Source organism: Halictus rubicundus, chromosome 12 (genome assembly GCF_050948215.1).
Source record: "Halictus rubicundus isolate RS-2024b chromosome 12, iyHalRubi1_principal, whole genome shotgun sequence".
Taxonomy (NCBI): Eukaryota; Metazoa; Arthropoda; class Insecta; order Hymenoptera; family Halictidae; genus Halictus; species Halictus rubicundus.
This window is the reverse complement of record NC_135160.1, coordinates 12,283,426-12,299,803: the sequence shown is the minus strand read 5'-3', so window position 1 is coordinate 12,299,803 and position 16,378 is coordinate 12,283,426. Positions and strand designations below refer to the sequence as shown.

At 41.5% G+C, this 16,378-nt stretch overlaps 1 protein-coding gene across 5 annotated transcripts in view; it reads left to right on the top strand.

The window, feature by feature from the left end:
• The window catches only part of LOC143359528 (uncharacterized), a 61,653-nt gene that overhangs the window by 2,365 nt on the left and 42,910 nt on the right, over positions 1–16,378 (top strand). The gene's annotated exons all lie outside the window — the stretch shown is intronic.

Here is a 16,378-nt window from a genome sequence, read left to right as displayed (position 1 = left end):
ATATTCTGAAAATACGTTTTATGGAAAAAAGAATGTGGTAAACGAATGTTCGAGTCTCCTGGAAATCAAATGAACGAGAAGATAGATGAACTGGGAGTCGATTTTTATGTGACAGGAGAATAATGTCAGGGATCTAGAGCAAGATTTATAGACGCCCAAAGAGCGATCATCGATCACATAACGTGGGATTTTCGAGCGCGTGTCGCGTGTCGTTCGCACATGCCGGGTCACTCGTTTTCATATTCTTCAGTCCGCCGTCTGAACCGGTGCCAAGCCAGGCGAGAGCCCCGCACGAGGACCTTTTATTACCGACGTTATTGTCTCCCGATCGCCGATTTCATTGGCGATTCACGGCGACGAGCGGTTCGGCCGGGCCAACGTGACCCATTGTATAGATCTGCCCATTGTACAGAGATACCCTGTCGATAGAGCTCGATAATCGAGCCATGCGAGAAACTGGCACCGTCTGACCACCAATTCCCTCTTCTGTCGACCCTTAACACTAGAACATCCGAGCCCTAAACGTGACTTAGACTTATTCCTTTATAATCAGAGCAAGACTGAATTTGCTCAGGTTTCATACGATTTTTATGGTAACCAAAGGTTACCAAACTTTTTCCAAAAGGATTTTCATGGTGCTCCAAAGAAGAGATATATTAGAAAATTTCTCGTGAAAACGTTTTCATAGTTTCACTGATCGTGAGAGAAATAATCATCCAACAGTCATTTTGACTGGTTCGGTAGTTCTAGAGTTAAGGGCCAGTCCTGTCGCTAAGGTCCCACGAAACGGCGTTCGTGGGACCCTGTTGCCATAACAACGCGGAAACTCTTATTTCTGCCTTTTATCTGTATTTCAATTGCCACAATTTTTCATATACATAAAATATCGAAATTCGTTATACCAGCAGAGTAAGTGGAATCGTCCTAAGGTGTTCAGACACAATTTCAGAGTGCTGAGTTGGTGGGCATTTTCTATTGTTCTAATTCGGTTTTTCTGGAAAAATGAGAATTGAATTTGTGAACTCGACGTTAACCTCTCGTGATAAAAATGAAACAACAGTTTCGTCCAACAGCCAGTTACCTATTCTACTGACCCTTAAGGGCTATTCTCGTCCGCGCCGTTCTACATCGCGGCACCTGCGGGACCCTGTTGCAGTAACATCGCAAAACCCTTTGTTCTCCATCGTTTTTCCATGTTTCTATCTACGGCCCAACAATGGCCGCAATTTTCTAAATAAAAGAAACATCGATACTGGTCGCAAGCGCGGATCAAGTAGAATCGTGCGTGAATGTTCAGACACTGTGCAATTTCCGATGAATAGCTTTTCGTTCGCGTCTCTATTCCTCGAGCTTGATTGGCCACTCGACGTCAAAATCGACGAAATATTAAAAGATCAATGGGATAGGCGGTTAAACAATTGGAACTGTGAATTTAACATTCTCCTTACCCTCGTGTAAATCTCCTGCAACATATTTTTTACATAAAGGATTATCTTCTACAGTAAAAGCGCTGTAGGTTCAACAGTATACTGAATTGAAGTTAATGAGTAGACGGATTTTATGCATTTCTGAGAAAAAAGGGTAGATCAAATTTAAAACGGTAGAAACATTAGAGAAGTTAAAGATGATTATCTTATGATTTTCCATGTATAGTAAAGTCTTGGTCTAAGCCGGACGGAGCTACACGATCTTAGTCATGAGCTGCACGATCTTAGTCATACTTTTCATTATTTTTGTTATATGACTTTCACCAACTTATTTGTGACATTTTTCTGATTAAAATGACCATAAACACGATATAATCTGAGCTGTATTTAGTGGCTTAATTGTGGTCCTTTTCAATACGTTCTGCGCGGTCGTCGGGGTCACAAGAATATAGTAGCCCTACACGATCTATGTCACAGCACGGGTCCGAAGATTGGTCTTAGATCAAGACTGTATCGCGACTTTTAAGAGTGGAAATCAATTTCTACTTACGCTCTGCTTGTCACAATCGATGGAGAATATTCTTATTTTGCAACAATGATGAACGAACGAGGATTGCTCGCTACGAATCGCTAAACTTGACGCAATAACATAACGGCATATACGAAAACATTTTCTTCAGAACCGAGCACCAACAGTGCAAGAGTCATAAAAATGAATCGCTAGGGAAAATTCAACGCCAATTATACCCAGGAGAATATTTTATCCTGCGCGTTCCAGTCGCTAATTAAGGGACAAAGGCCGATTTTTTCGGGGCCACCCTCCACGAATCCGAGGTTTGCTAGTTGCGTATTTGTTCGAAATTTGGGTAGCGAGTTCCCGGGTCCCGGGCTCCGCTTCTATTCAAACAAAATTTCATCTCGAACTGATGGTAACGAGATCATCCTGCGGTTAACGAGACGCGAAACTCGAATCCCGACTTGGCGAGAACCTGCAGAGTGCGCCGGTGCAGGAGACGAACCGATCCGGAGAGATCGTTCGACCGAGTTTCAAAACCCTTTTGCCTCTTCTCCCGTTTCGTTGAACAAATCGGCGGCGGCGTCTCGACGCGGTCTTTTCAGCCGACGCGAAATTACCCAGGAGGACTTGCGCGTTCCATGGGAGAGGGCCGTTACGTCGTCGAAGGATTTCCATGGGACACCGTGTGACTCGCAGGAGTTGCTACTCGGCTCACAATAACGTCCCCTTTGTGTCCGTTACGGCGTGTCCCGGCCAGAAATTGCGACCTGTTCGCCAACTATGCCAATCTAAACTACTGTAATCTTAGCTTTAATCGTTAACGCAGTATCCGGAGAGATTGTTTAGCACTTGGCGAGACTGTTTAGTACCTTTTCGGGGTACCCATCATCCGACGGTACCATTCCAGTCAAATGCTTGGTAACAGTGCAGATTTCGATTCCACATAACTCGGTTATTGCTGCAGATAGAAACAAATTATGCACGGAAATGGTTTAATTAAGCTCTATCGCAGGGTAATGCAATCTTTGTTAGAGGAAACAAAATTTACCTTTACGTTTCCACTAGGTTACAAGAAGATTAGCGAATCCATTTTTCTTTCAGTTAACTTTTAGTTAAAATTTTTCTTTTATTTAACACCAGGTTTACGGGACCCGTCGAAATGACGGGTTCTAGTATTTTGAATTTAAAATTATGAAGATTCTAAGGAAACATACATGAGAAATTATCTAGCAAATTTATTTCTTTGAGTATATATTATTTTCACAGTATTGCTAAAAATGTGGGTAGCACGTTCTTGGTATTTTTATGAAGCAATGCAAAATAGTCACTTTTAGTGCTCCGTAAACCTAATGTTAACAGTAAATGGGCCACTTTGGGGACCAGTTTTTGACTTTTACGCCACTGTATGTCAGCGAAGCTTCGGACCAAATTTCACTCTAACTGACTAATTGCTTCGAACAAGTTTCCAAGGTTCCAAGTTAAAGGATTAATCCTTAAAGGATTAATATCCAGCGGGGAAAGTATCGAGCAGTTGTGCTCGTTTTCTCCGAGCAGTCGGCGGCCCAGAGCATGAGGGATGCAGTATAGGTAGCGGCGCATTCGACGCGTGCTCTCACTGAAAAGTTCATTGCATCCGCGATGCACCGCGTTGCAGCGCGATGCACCGGCAAGATTCCGGAGCGGTTCAACTTTTATTACCGACGTTCCTCGACTTCCACGCGATCTCCGTCTTGTCTTAACGATTTCCTCGGCTCGGTCGTTCGCTCACGAGCCACGAACAATCTGCACCGCTTCCGCTTTTCTTTTTCCCCGGAATCCGAGTCGTCGCTCCCTTTGTTTCCAGAGAAAAAAAATCCAATTTTCCAAAGCGACGGGCGAGATTTTAGCCAATTTCCGTCTCGGTTAAAACGCTAAGAGCCGGAGCCGAAGCTGATGGTAGACGATTAGGGTAGTTCCTGTTTGTGACAGCGTCAAAGTGCGAAAAAACACCGAAAAGTTGGGAAACTCGGACGCGGGGGTAACTGAATTTTGCAATTTTCGCGTTCATTGTACACAGAGCGCGCGATATTATCAACAAAATTTCGGTCGCGGTATCGACAAGCGATTTCAAACAAGCGAAAAAACAACCGTGCTGTGTGAAAATGGAGAGAACAAAAAAACACCGAAAATTTGAAAAATTCAGTTGCGATAACTCATTCCGTTTGCGGTGCTGCATCCTCTTGCGGTGACAACTGCATTTTGCAATCGAATTTTCGCGTTAATTGTGTGCAGTGCGTGCAATGGGCGATGTTATCAGAGAAATTTTTTATTTTTGTGGAACCTCGTGGATACTGACAACCGATTCGAAAAAAGTAGACTGCGGATTTTGTGCGTTTGTGGCAAATATGATGGTAGTTTGAAACGATAAAAGTATTACGAGAATTTGACAATATATTTTTTACAGCTTAATGAAACCACTGAAGAGAGAAATAAATTCCTATTTGGTTCCTGTGTCTCGCAAATAATAATAATAAGGAAGACTTGCAGAAAAGAGCTGAAGAAACTGAGCTCCCTTTGAATTTTCGTATTTATTATGCGTGGGTGATCGTGCAATATTATAGCCATAAAAAGAGTTCCTTTTGTGGACTCTCGACACTAAAGAATCGAATGCTAAAATATTGTAAATATTCCATGATGTTCAGTGAATTTGTTGAGCGCATTTGTCGTATGCAGCGTGCAGATTTTCATGCAATATTATATATACATAAAAGGAATTTATTTTGCGAAACCTCGTGAATACCGACACGCGATCCTAAAGAGACGCAAAAATAAAACCGCGCGAAAAAATGTCCGAAAACGTGCAAAATATAGCTGCATCAATTCGAACGATTTAGTTTCGTAAATGATGAGCAAAACTTTGGGAATAAATTCCTAATGCTTAGAAAAGAAAAAAAAAAGATCAACATACCTCCGGGAAAGATTAGTTTCTGAGTAATTAAAGTTTTTTGTGCCACTTCTCTAAGCATTAGGAATCTGTTCATAAAATTTTGTCCACCATTTACGATACACCCTGTATAACGCTGAGTTTACTCGTTCATTGTACGTAGATTATTGTATGTAGACTATTATTAAGTTCTCGTTACAGAAAGGCGAGGAAAGAGCGACAAAATGATACAAAAAATATGGCGGAAGAGAAACAAAAGTAATTTCCACGTCGTTGCAGGAAACGGTCGAATGAATACAAAAGTGCCCGTGCCGTGGGAACATGATGCAGTTTTGCTACCGCAGCGTTTACTTGTTTCTAACTTCGTGCAAACATTCAAGGAAAACTTTCATAAAATCTGCCGCGAGTTTCGTAGCTTGTGCACGGCTAAACAACAACACAGTGCTCTTACTATTTCGTTAATTGTGGAATAAAAGGTTCACAAAATAGCTCTCAATAAATAAATACTACCTCCAATCTATGCAAATTACTAAAGGAAGACAGAACTTTCTATTCCGACTGATGCACACCATTGCAAATTCAGAATAGCTATTTAATATTTCGAGTCGGTCCTATTTGACACAAATTTTTTACTAAACCTTAAAATGAACTTTTACAGCAATCCATTGAATAAACCCATTTTAAATCAACAACGTGAGAGACCTCCAAGGATTTTAGATCTACAAGGTGCGAGACTGTTACAAAAATTATTCTCACGATAAACTTTCCTATGCTTGTATTATGAAATAAATTGTTTCGATTTTCTGTGACTTTTGCGTGCATTGGCGGGGCACTCGTTAAGAACGCAAACGGAAGCCCTTCAAATAAAAGGCAGCTTAGAAAATCGCGTGCACATTTGCGATAAGCCAACACAGTGATTTCTCTATATATGTCGCCAAGGCCTGGATGGTAAACGTCGCGGAACTATCCCCACTACCACGGGGTATTCCACGAAGCTCGAGAGGTCTGGACGTCGAGGAGTGTAAACATAACACGGCTCCTGGACGATACATGTCGCTGGCAAGACCCGTGTTGATGACATATATCGAGAATTCTCACACTCGAAAATTCTAGAACTCAGGGAGCTCTAACAATATTTTGCTGATAATAAACAGCGTGCAAAGTTCGTTCGGACGTTCACACTGCATAATCGCATTCCAGAAGGGTAAATAATAGCGATATGGATTCAATTCGGGTTTTCGCGTTCCCGAGGCAGGATGCACCGGCGATTGCATCGTAATACGCTGGTTTCTGCAGGGTTTCCGCACAGGGCCCGCGGTTGCCGAGTATCGATCGTCGGGCATTAAAAATCTCCCCGTAATTTACAGTCCATTTCCCGTTTAATAACTTCGCGACCACGGGGAGAGAGAGAGAGATCATGCGACGAGAACGCAGCCATCGACTCGGCAGAAAAGTTTCCCGAATGCATATAGAACCGACCCGCACCGAGCACACGCTGCAGGAACGCGATAAACATGCTCGCGCGCTCGTTAGCATCGCTGACACCTGACCGAGGATGCGCAAGAACCAGCGACTATCTCTGTCGTTCGAGCAGACGCTATCCGGAAAACGGAAACACCGTGGAAAAACCACTACCCATAAGACGAGTCGTAAACCATCGAGCAAATATTTTCAGGGCGGCGAACGACCGCCAGGCAATCGTAATCGTTAACCTTTTACGATCAGCCTCTGTTCCCCCCCTTCGGAAGGAAATGATTTCCGCGGGCTGTTTCTCGTTTCTTGAAAAGACCCCTCGAGTCGTTCGGAACGAGAGGGCGACATTTCCTCCGATTTGTCCCTTAATTGCGCCGCGATCGAACGAATTCCCAGGCCAAGCCACGCCAACGAAGTCTTCCGACGAAGAGGACACCGTGTGCCGGGTGGAAGACGATATTGAAAACAGAATGCCAATAAACACAATGGGCAATCGCGGCCCGAAGCTACTCCAGCTTTTGCCCACCATCTTCTTAAGCTGCTACGTGAGAAGAAATGCACCTGATGTTTCTCGATTAACCGGTCGGAACTCCGATAATTAAACGACCGTGTTCATTGTTGGGGATTGGGAGGACATCTTGTTAAATGTATCGCTTTGTCTCGAGGATTCTTCGTCCGCTTCCAATTTTAATTATTGCGAAAGTGTAACTTCCACAGTCGTTCTTGAGTGCTAAGATTTCAGTGAAAAATCCTCAGTTCGTCCTCATTTTTTCGAACCCTAATCCGCAGCATCGGAACACGGAACTCCGATAATTAAACGACAGTGTTCATTGTTGGGGATTGGGAGGACATCTTGTTAAATGTATCGCTTTGTTCCCAGGATCCTTCGTCCGCTTCCAATTTTAATTATTGCGAAAGTGTAACTTCCACAGTCGTTCTTGAGTGCTAAGATTTCAGTGAAAAATCCTCAGTTCGTTCTCATTTTTCCAAACCCTAATCCGCAACATCGGAACACGGAACTCCGATAATTAAACGACCGTGTTCATTGTTGGGGATTGGGAGGACATCTTGTTAAATGTATCGCTTTGTCTCGAGGATTCTTCGTCCGCTTCCAATTTTAATTATTGCGAAAGTGTAACTTCCACAGTCGTTCTTGAGTGCTAAGATTTCAGTGAAAAATCCTCAGTTCGTTCTCATTTTTTCGAACCCTAATCCGCAGCATCGGAACACGGAACTCCGATAATTAACCCTTTGCACTCGAGTGGTGACTCTGAAGCACCACTAGAAATTGTTGTGGCATTATTTCAAAGAAATTACAAAAAAATATTACAAAATATTTGTTACATTACCAAATTTGTATTTAATAGATCACTAAACATTTCAATATTATATGTAGTAATCGGATAAGTTTCGTATGAATAAAATGAAAATATTGTAAGACGGAAGAAATATTTAGTTTTAGATTGAAAACAGCGCCGAGTGCAAAGGGTTAAACGACCATGTTTATCGTTGAGGATTGGGAGGACATCTTGTTGACACCAGGTTCACGGGACCCGTCAAAATGACGGGTTCTAATATTTTTAATTTACGATTATTGAGATTGCGAAGATCCATCTGCGTGGAATTACTCGACAAATTTATTTCCTGAGGTATATATTATTTAAAAACTCCCTGAAAACTTGGATAGAGACATTCTTCTTATTTTTATAAAGTAATGTAAAGTACTCACTTTTAATGCTCCGTAAACCTAGTGTTGAATGTATCGCTTTGTCTCGAGGGTCCTTCGTCCGCTTCCAATTTTAATTATTGCGAAAAATGTAACTTCCACAGTCTTTCGTTGATCGCTAAGATTTCAGTGAAAAATCCTCGGTTCATTTTTTCGAACCCTAATCCGCAGCAGTATCTCACCAAACAGATCCAAGGGTCGGGCGATGAAACCACCGAGAAATTTCATGCTTCCTCGCCCCGGCGGAGAGCACAGGGGGAAAGTTTTCGGGTTCGAGGGGATCAGGGGAATTCCCGCTGAGCCGGTCAAAGGGTTGAAAAGGTTCGGAACCTTCCCCGTGAAAGTGGAACACGCGGGGTAACGAGGAAACTCGAAACTTTTTTCAACCTCGTTCGTGTCTTCCTCATATTTTCAGTCCGATCCGGCGAACGAACGCGCAAATACGCGTGGACGGAAACCGGAAGCGGACGAATTCCAGGCGAAGCAATTTAACCGCGGTGTGTATCTGGAGCAGAAAATTCATCCAGTTTCTTAAATATTTCATAACAAGGCAGCCGGCGCGCCGGAAAACCTCCGACAAGAATGTCACCGAGATCCGCGCGACGACATTCCGGAATTTTAGGTCGTCTTTGAGCGAACTACCCCCCGTGCCGGCTGGCATCACAATTGAAATTTTGGGATTTCGAGCCGCTCCGCAGAAATCTAAAGATTTCCTAAACATTTTTCCTAAACATCATCTGATCGATCGGTAGTCACAACAACCCCCAAACTGTGTCTCCTGGGATCCAGAATTGAAATTTTGGGTATTTTGGAATCGTTCCGCAGAAATCTCCGTCCAAAGATTTCCTAAACATTTTTCCTAAATATCATCTGATCGACCAGTACTCAAAACAACCCCCAAACTGTGTCTCCTGGGATCCACAATTGAAATTTTGGCTATTTTGGAATTGCTCCGCAGAAATCTCCGCCTAAAGATTTCCTAAACATTTGTTTTAACTATTATATGATCGATCGGTACTCCCAACAACCCCCAAACTGTGTCTCCTGGGGTCCACAATTGAAATTTTGGGAATTTTGGAATCGTTCCGCAGAAATCTCTGCCTAAAGATTTCCTAAACATTTTTCCTAAATATCATCTGATCGATCAGTACTCAAAACAACCCCCAAACTGTATCTCCTGGGATCCACAATTAAAATTTTAGGTATTCGGAGTCGTTCTCTTGACATCCTTATCTAAACACAAGGAAAGTGAATATAAAAAGTAGTAAAAAAAAATGAAATATGAGGTGTAGACTGCGGATGTTTATGGAATTTGCGATTTTTGTAGACGAATTTTAAGAAATTGGGGTCGAATCAGATTTTTGTAGACGAATTTTAAGAAATTGGGGTCGAATAAGATTTTTGTAGTCGAATTTTAAGAAATTGGGGTCGAATAAGATTTTTGTAGTCGAATTTTAAGAAATTGGGGTCGAATAAGATTTTTGTAGACGAATTTTAAGAAATTGGGGTCGAATGAAATCTCATATTCAGTGGTGGTAGCCTTTGTAGAATTGAAATAAATACAAATCTTACTAAATTCTACCAAATTTTATAATTTAACATTTGTTTAACATTTTCAGAAGCCGTAAATGCACAAAGATCTTCCAAATTTGTATTGATATTAATTTTCCCGGAATACTGCCTTGACGTTTGTATCGCATTATCACGAAATAGCATCCCTTAAATTTTCTCTGAAGAATTTCCTGGAATATCATGTTAATAGCTCGATGTTAGGACTTCCGGCGGCGCAATGGACACAAGTGGCCAATAATGATACAAAAGCGAGCCAGTCGGGTTGAGGGTTGATCGGAACGCACGTCGATGGGCATCTACCCCATTCCACCCCCTTGTTCGACATCCCCGACACGGCTGCATCGCGAAAGCCGTGCCGGAATAAGCCCGATCCAAATAAATTTTAATTAATCCCGGCGACGGGAAACAGACGCTCAGCTGCTTCTCATCGGCTCGTTAGCTGAAACCGATTCTAGGGTTGCCTGCTGACTCTCTGTTTCCTACACAGAAATCGAACGCTGTTATTCGAGCAATCTCTCCTCGATTCTACCATAGATCGAAATCTCGAAACACAGTATTCAACGTCCCGTCTCTCTAAACAATCGTGCACAGAGACTGTTGCATACAGAGTAACCCAATTGTTTACAGAATACATTTCAGTCGCTTGTAACTAATTAACAAGTTCGCGAAGAAAGGGCTGCTACGAATTAATTCGTACACCTAATATTTCGTCTCAATTTTAGTCGATAGTTTTGCAACGATTGGACCACGGATTTTATTTATGGCGAAATTGAGTGGATGAAATTGAAAACAGTGGGGAGACTAAAAGAACTGAACCATGCGAACAGATTAACCTCTAAAATATCGTGTCATGCTGATGAAGATTCTCAACAGAGTCTAATGAATATGTATGTCACTAATAGACTGCGGAGCTTTATGCATTTATCGCTTCTGTAAATTTTCAAAAAATGCTGTAGCATAAAATTTTTCAGATTTTAGTACGGTTTTTATTTATTTCAGATCTAAGGAGGCCACTGCTACTGAAAATTACAATTTGTTTTCACTTTCACAAAATTTGCCGACAAAAATTGACAATTGCATGAACATCTAGCTATTGATTTCCTTTGAACCGAAATTAGCAGAAAATTTAGGAAATTGAGGAGAAAATTTACATCTATTGTAAATAGATTAAAAAATACATTAAAAACACCAAAATAGAATTTTGTCTCCTTCTATTAGGAAATTACAAACTACAAAAAAGTTCTAATCACCGAACCCGTAAAATAAATCCTGCATAAATGCAGGGGGTTGAAATCGTAAAATCTGGAAGGAACTTACCATTTGATTTTTGTTTCCCGCAATTGACGCAATTTTTACTTCTCACATAGAATCAGTCTAACGACGTATCTCCGCGAAAATATAATTTTCTCTCCTCTTGTCAGGAAATTACGAACTACAAAAAAGTTCTAATCACCGAAACAGTAAAATAAATCTCGCACAAGTGCAAGGGGTTGAAATCGTGAAATCTGGAAGGAGCTTTCCATTTGATTTTTGTTTCCCGCAATTGACACAGTTTTACTTCACATAGAATCAGTCTAACGGCGTATCTCCGTGAAAATAAAGTCCGCAGACAGTGGAGTTTACGCAATAAAATTTACACAATTTCAGATCGCATCAATTCCGTCCTATTTCGGGCTCGTTGTAATCAGTGTCCCGGTATAACTTCGGGACAGTAGTGTCGTCCGCAATATCAATTGGCCGCAGCGCCGAAACGAAGTCGAATCTGGGAGGAGAAGGAAATTCGTCGACTCTTCCACGCGCGATGACCTAATAGTTGGAATCAGGTTTTCGAGAACCGTGCCGGAAAGACGTGCAATCAGCGCCGCGGAAACTCGGAGAGGTTCCTGGCAGCGGCAACAGCAACTCGGCTCGTTCAAAGATGAAAAGAGAGGCTCGGGGGGGTGGGGGGTGGGGGGTGGAGCGAGAGGGGAGGTAAGTCGCGAAATGTGGACCGATGACCGGGCACGATACAATAGAAGCCGCGGAGTCGATGAGGGACAGGTGAAAAGGGACTGCGACGGAACGAACAGATAAATGAGACCGCTTCTCTCGAGCTGGCGGCGTTTTCTGCTCGGTCCCTCCACCCCTCCAACCACCCGCCACCACCCCCATTCGGTATCGTCTACCGTTTCCATGTCCGTTTCGATTTCCTTTTTTCCGCAGCTGGACACGCGGAAATGAATTGGCCGCATCGCAATGCAACGCTCGATGCGCCGATCGAAATCGGTGGCGCGATTCCTCGAGCAATCGCTAATGAGCTTATTAAAGGTTCTCAATTACTTTTTCGGAAAACTTGCCCCGCTCCAGTAGGCGCTTGTTCCGCGAAAAATATTTGCTTTCACATTTTTGTCTGACGCGATAGCGTCACCGATAAGGGACGCTGCTCGAACTTTCCATCCCTTAACACTGAAGAGGTCTATTTTACATTACTTTATAGTAGTAGTACTTTATTTTGTAACTCTGAGGGGGACAAAATAAAGTACTGCTACTATTGCTATAAAGTAACGTGAAATAGTAATTTTTAGTGTTAAGGGATGGAAAGTTCGAGCAGTGTCCCTTATCGGTGATGCCATCGCATTAGACTAAAGTTTGAACAGTAGCAGTAGTACTTTATTTTGTAACTCTGAGGGGAACAAAATGAAGTACTCCTACTATTGCTATAAAGTAATGTACAATAGTCATTTTTAGTGTTAAGGGATGGAAAGTTCGAGCAGTGTCCCTTATCGGTGATGCCATCGCATTAGACTAAAGTTTGAACAGTAGCAGTAGTACTTTATTTTGTAACTCTGAGGGGAACAAAATGAAGTACTACTACTATTGCTATAAAGTAACGTGAAATAGTAATTTTTAGTGTTAAGGGATGGAAAGTTCGAGCAGTGTCCCTTATCGGTGATGCCATCGAATTAGACTAAAATTTGAATAGTAGCAGTAGTACTTTATTTTGTAACTCTGAGGGGAACAAAATAAAGTACTCCTACTATTGCTATAAAGTAATGTACAATAGTCATTTTTAGTGTTAAGGGATGGAAAGTTCGAGCAGTGTCCCTTATCGGTGATGCCATCGCATTAGACTAAAGTTTGAACAGTAGCAGTAGTACTTTATTTTGTAACTCTGAGGGGAACAAAATGAAGTACTACTACTATTGCTATAAAGTAACGTGAAATAGTAATTTTTAGTGTTAAGGGATGGAAAGTTCGAGCAGTGTCCCTTATCGGTGATGCCATCGAATTAGACTAAAATTTGAATAGTAGCAGTAGTACTTTATTTTGTAACTCTGAGGGGAACAAAATAAAGTACTCCTACTATTGCTATAAAGTAATGTACAATAGTCATTTTTAGTGTTAAGGGATGGAAAGTTCCAGTAGTGTCCCTTATCGGTGATGCCATCGCATTAGACTAAAGTTTGAATAGTAGTAGTACTTTATTTTGTAACTCTGAAGGGAACAAAATAACGTACTACTACTACTACATTACTTTATAAAAATAACGTGAAGGTATCTCTCAAAAGTAGCCATTTTCTTTAATAATATACACTCAAAGAAATCAATTTGTTAAGTAATTCCTCACGGATGTGTCTCTACAATCTCAATATTCGTGAATGAAAAATACTAGAATCTTAGAATATTAGAATTAGCGTTAATTTCTGTGTTTCCCGATAAAAAGGCATATTTTTCTTGCGTCGACAGCGCGGATAAAAATAAAAAGTCCTGGCGCAAATATCCGTTCGATAAACAGGAAAGGGGGAGACGCTAATCAGAGCATGATTTGTCTTTTTTTTTTGTGGAGCGGAAAAACAACCAGCGAGGGGGGGAGGGGTGGAAACAGAGTCATCAATCTTCTGTATAACGTTTAGCCCCCGGTGATTGGTCCGACCGAAAAAAAAGCATAAAACCAGTGGAAGTTAAAGTATTTAGAACGTGATTTGTTTCGTACGATACGGAAGAACGGGAAACAAAAAGATCGTGATAAAGGGCAGGAGATAAAAGAGATGGGGGATGGAACGCCATCTCTCTTCTCTATAATAACGTCGGCTTCGCGCCGGCGATTTAGCTCTGCCTTTCCCGCTGATATCAATTAATTAACGAGATCATCAGCCACGCCTCCTCAAGTGTACCCGAGAAAGATCCAACCCCTTCGAGAGAGGGGATTCTCGGGGTTACGGATGAATTCGTTGCAGACTTCGCGGCTTGATTATCCGGAAAATATTGTTATTAATTTATTATACGGCGGGCGGCACGCCAGAGGACGGTGGAAAGAGAGAAAGGGAGAAAATTATGTCAGTTTTGCGAAGTTCTGCCGAGTGCTAATCGCCGCCTGGCCAACCTTGGATGAAATAAAGATGAGTTAGGCGGATTAAAACATGGTAGTCGAGTCGGCGCAGAGTTAAATCTATTTTTGCGCCGTCGCGACTTTATCCACTTACGAGCGAAATCAAAAATTACTCCGGCATAATATCAAGCAAATTTTCGTTAAACATGCCGTGTTTTTATATTTAACACTAGAACTAGCGGACCAGTCCAGGTTCCTAATTTTTTCATTTACAATTACTGAAATTGTAAAAATGTTTTCATCGGGAATTTTTTAATGAGCCTCTTCATTGAAGCACATATTACAATAAAAGTTTTATAAAGTTTTTAAAGTTATGAAGAGTCTTGTCACCGTTACAAAGTGATATACGTCAGTCGCATTTATTGCTCGGTAGTTCTAGTGTTGATTCACTTCTCGCATTTAAGAGTTCAGTACATAATCCCGTTCCATTATGCCTATATCATCGAATTCTAGAAGATATCAAACAATTTTTAACATACATATTTTTGACATATTTTAAATCCTTTTCAGCTCCTCCGATTACTCGCAATCTGCTTTCAATAACAACTCGTATTCCGCAATTTCTCGTCCCATTTCGAGCGCACTCGACAAAATCATTGTACCTTCGACCGCATCAAATGGACGCTATGAAACAACGAAAGCGAAAGCCATTTGCACGAGTTAATGGTGGGAGCTTTACACTTCGCAATGGCATAACACACGAGCATGCTCGAATTTATTCTAAAATAACCATGGCGCTCATAAAATAGTAAAACAGTGGATTCAGCAAATCCGGAAACAGTAAAATAAGTAAACGCTCCGAGCAGACGGTGTAGAACGCATCGTAGATCGAGCAAACAGCGGATTTTATTTTCACAGACTGAAACAGCACTCGTGGAAAATAGCGACGGTATCGGATATTGAAAATATTAAATATATTAAAAGAGCGCGCGGAGATATGAAAAATGCATACGGTTAATGGACGTGTCCGTGGGCCGCACAGTGGGCAATTTCGACAAAATCGGATTCAAAATCAAGGAATCTCTCTATTTTTCCCCTATTCTACAAAGTTGCAGCTTTCATTTAAAAAAGATTTCATCGCTCTACCTCATTCCTATCGAAAGTTCCTTGATTTTGAATCCGATTTTGTCGAAATTGCCCACTGTGGGCCGGCGCGGTTGCAAATATTTTCTGTGTATACAGGAGGGATGGAACGGCCTGGATATTAATTTCACGCTCGTCAGAAAGCCTCGTGGTATCTATAGGGAAATATACGCGTCGCATTGGCCCTCCAATTTGCCCGCGCACCGATTGGCATTTTCCAGGCAAAGGATCCGAAAACGCGGCGCTGGAAGAAGCCAATGGATTCATTCGGGCGAGCATCTGCGTTTCATTGTTCGGAGGGGCCCCAGGATCCTTTTATATATTATTCATCCGACGGATTTCTTCGCGCCCATTCAAAGAATCCGTGCCCCGCTAACTATACTATCCATTTCCCGTGACGTCGACCGATCCCCAATCGCATCTCGCCGATCCTGAATGCGAATGCAACTATCAAAATATTCGCTCGGTCCATGGGTCTCCGCATTTCCTTTTTTTTTTGGCCACGCTTTATTGGAATTGTATGCACTTTGACCCGTATGTCAATGACCAACATTTTCTTCTTTGTTCAATAACACTGTGGTTCGCGGGATCTATATATGCGTGCGTTTCGAGGGTACATGAATTTTCAATTATAAGTAGGGAAATAGGCGTAACAATTCTGCGTCGAGGCAATTTTAAAAGGTACAGTAGAGTCTTGATCTAAGAACAATAACATAGTAAGATATGGTAATTGATTTTTGGAAGAAACATTATTGTATATAAAACAAAATGCTTGAAGCTTCCCTCATCTGGTACCTAAATAGGGTTTTGCAGAAATGGCTGCCACGTGCTCCCAGTTTACAATATTTAGCTCATTTTTTCAGCATGTACTACTGAAACATTATACAAGAAGATGTAGTAATTGAATTTCCAAAGAAACATAATTTTAGCTCTGAAAAAAATAGTTGAAGTTCCCTCGTCTGGTACCTAAATAGGGTTTTGCAGAAATGGCTGCCAGGCGCTTCCAGTTTACAATATTTAGCTCATTTTTTCAGCATGTGCTATTGAAAAATCATACAATGAGACGCAGTAATTGAATTTCCAAATAAACATAATTTTAGCTCTGAAAAAAATAGTTGAAGTTCCCTCGTCTGGTACCTAAATAGGGTTTTGCAGAAATGGCTGCCACGCGCTTCCAGTTTACAATATTTACCTAACTTTTTCAACATGTACTACTGAAAAATCATACAATAAGACGCAGTAATTGAATTTCCAAAGAAACTTAATTTTAGCTCTGAAAGAAATAGTT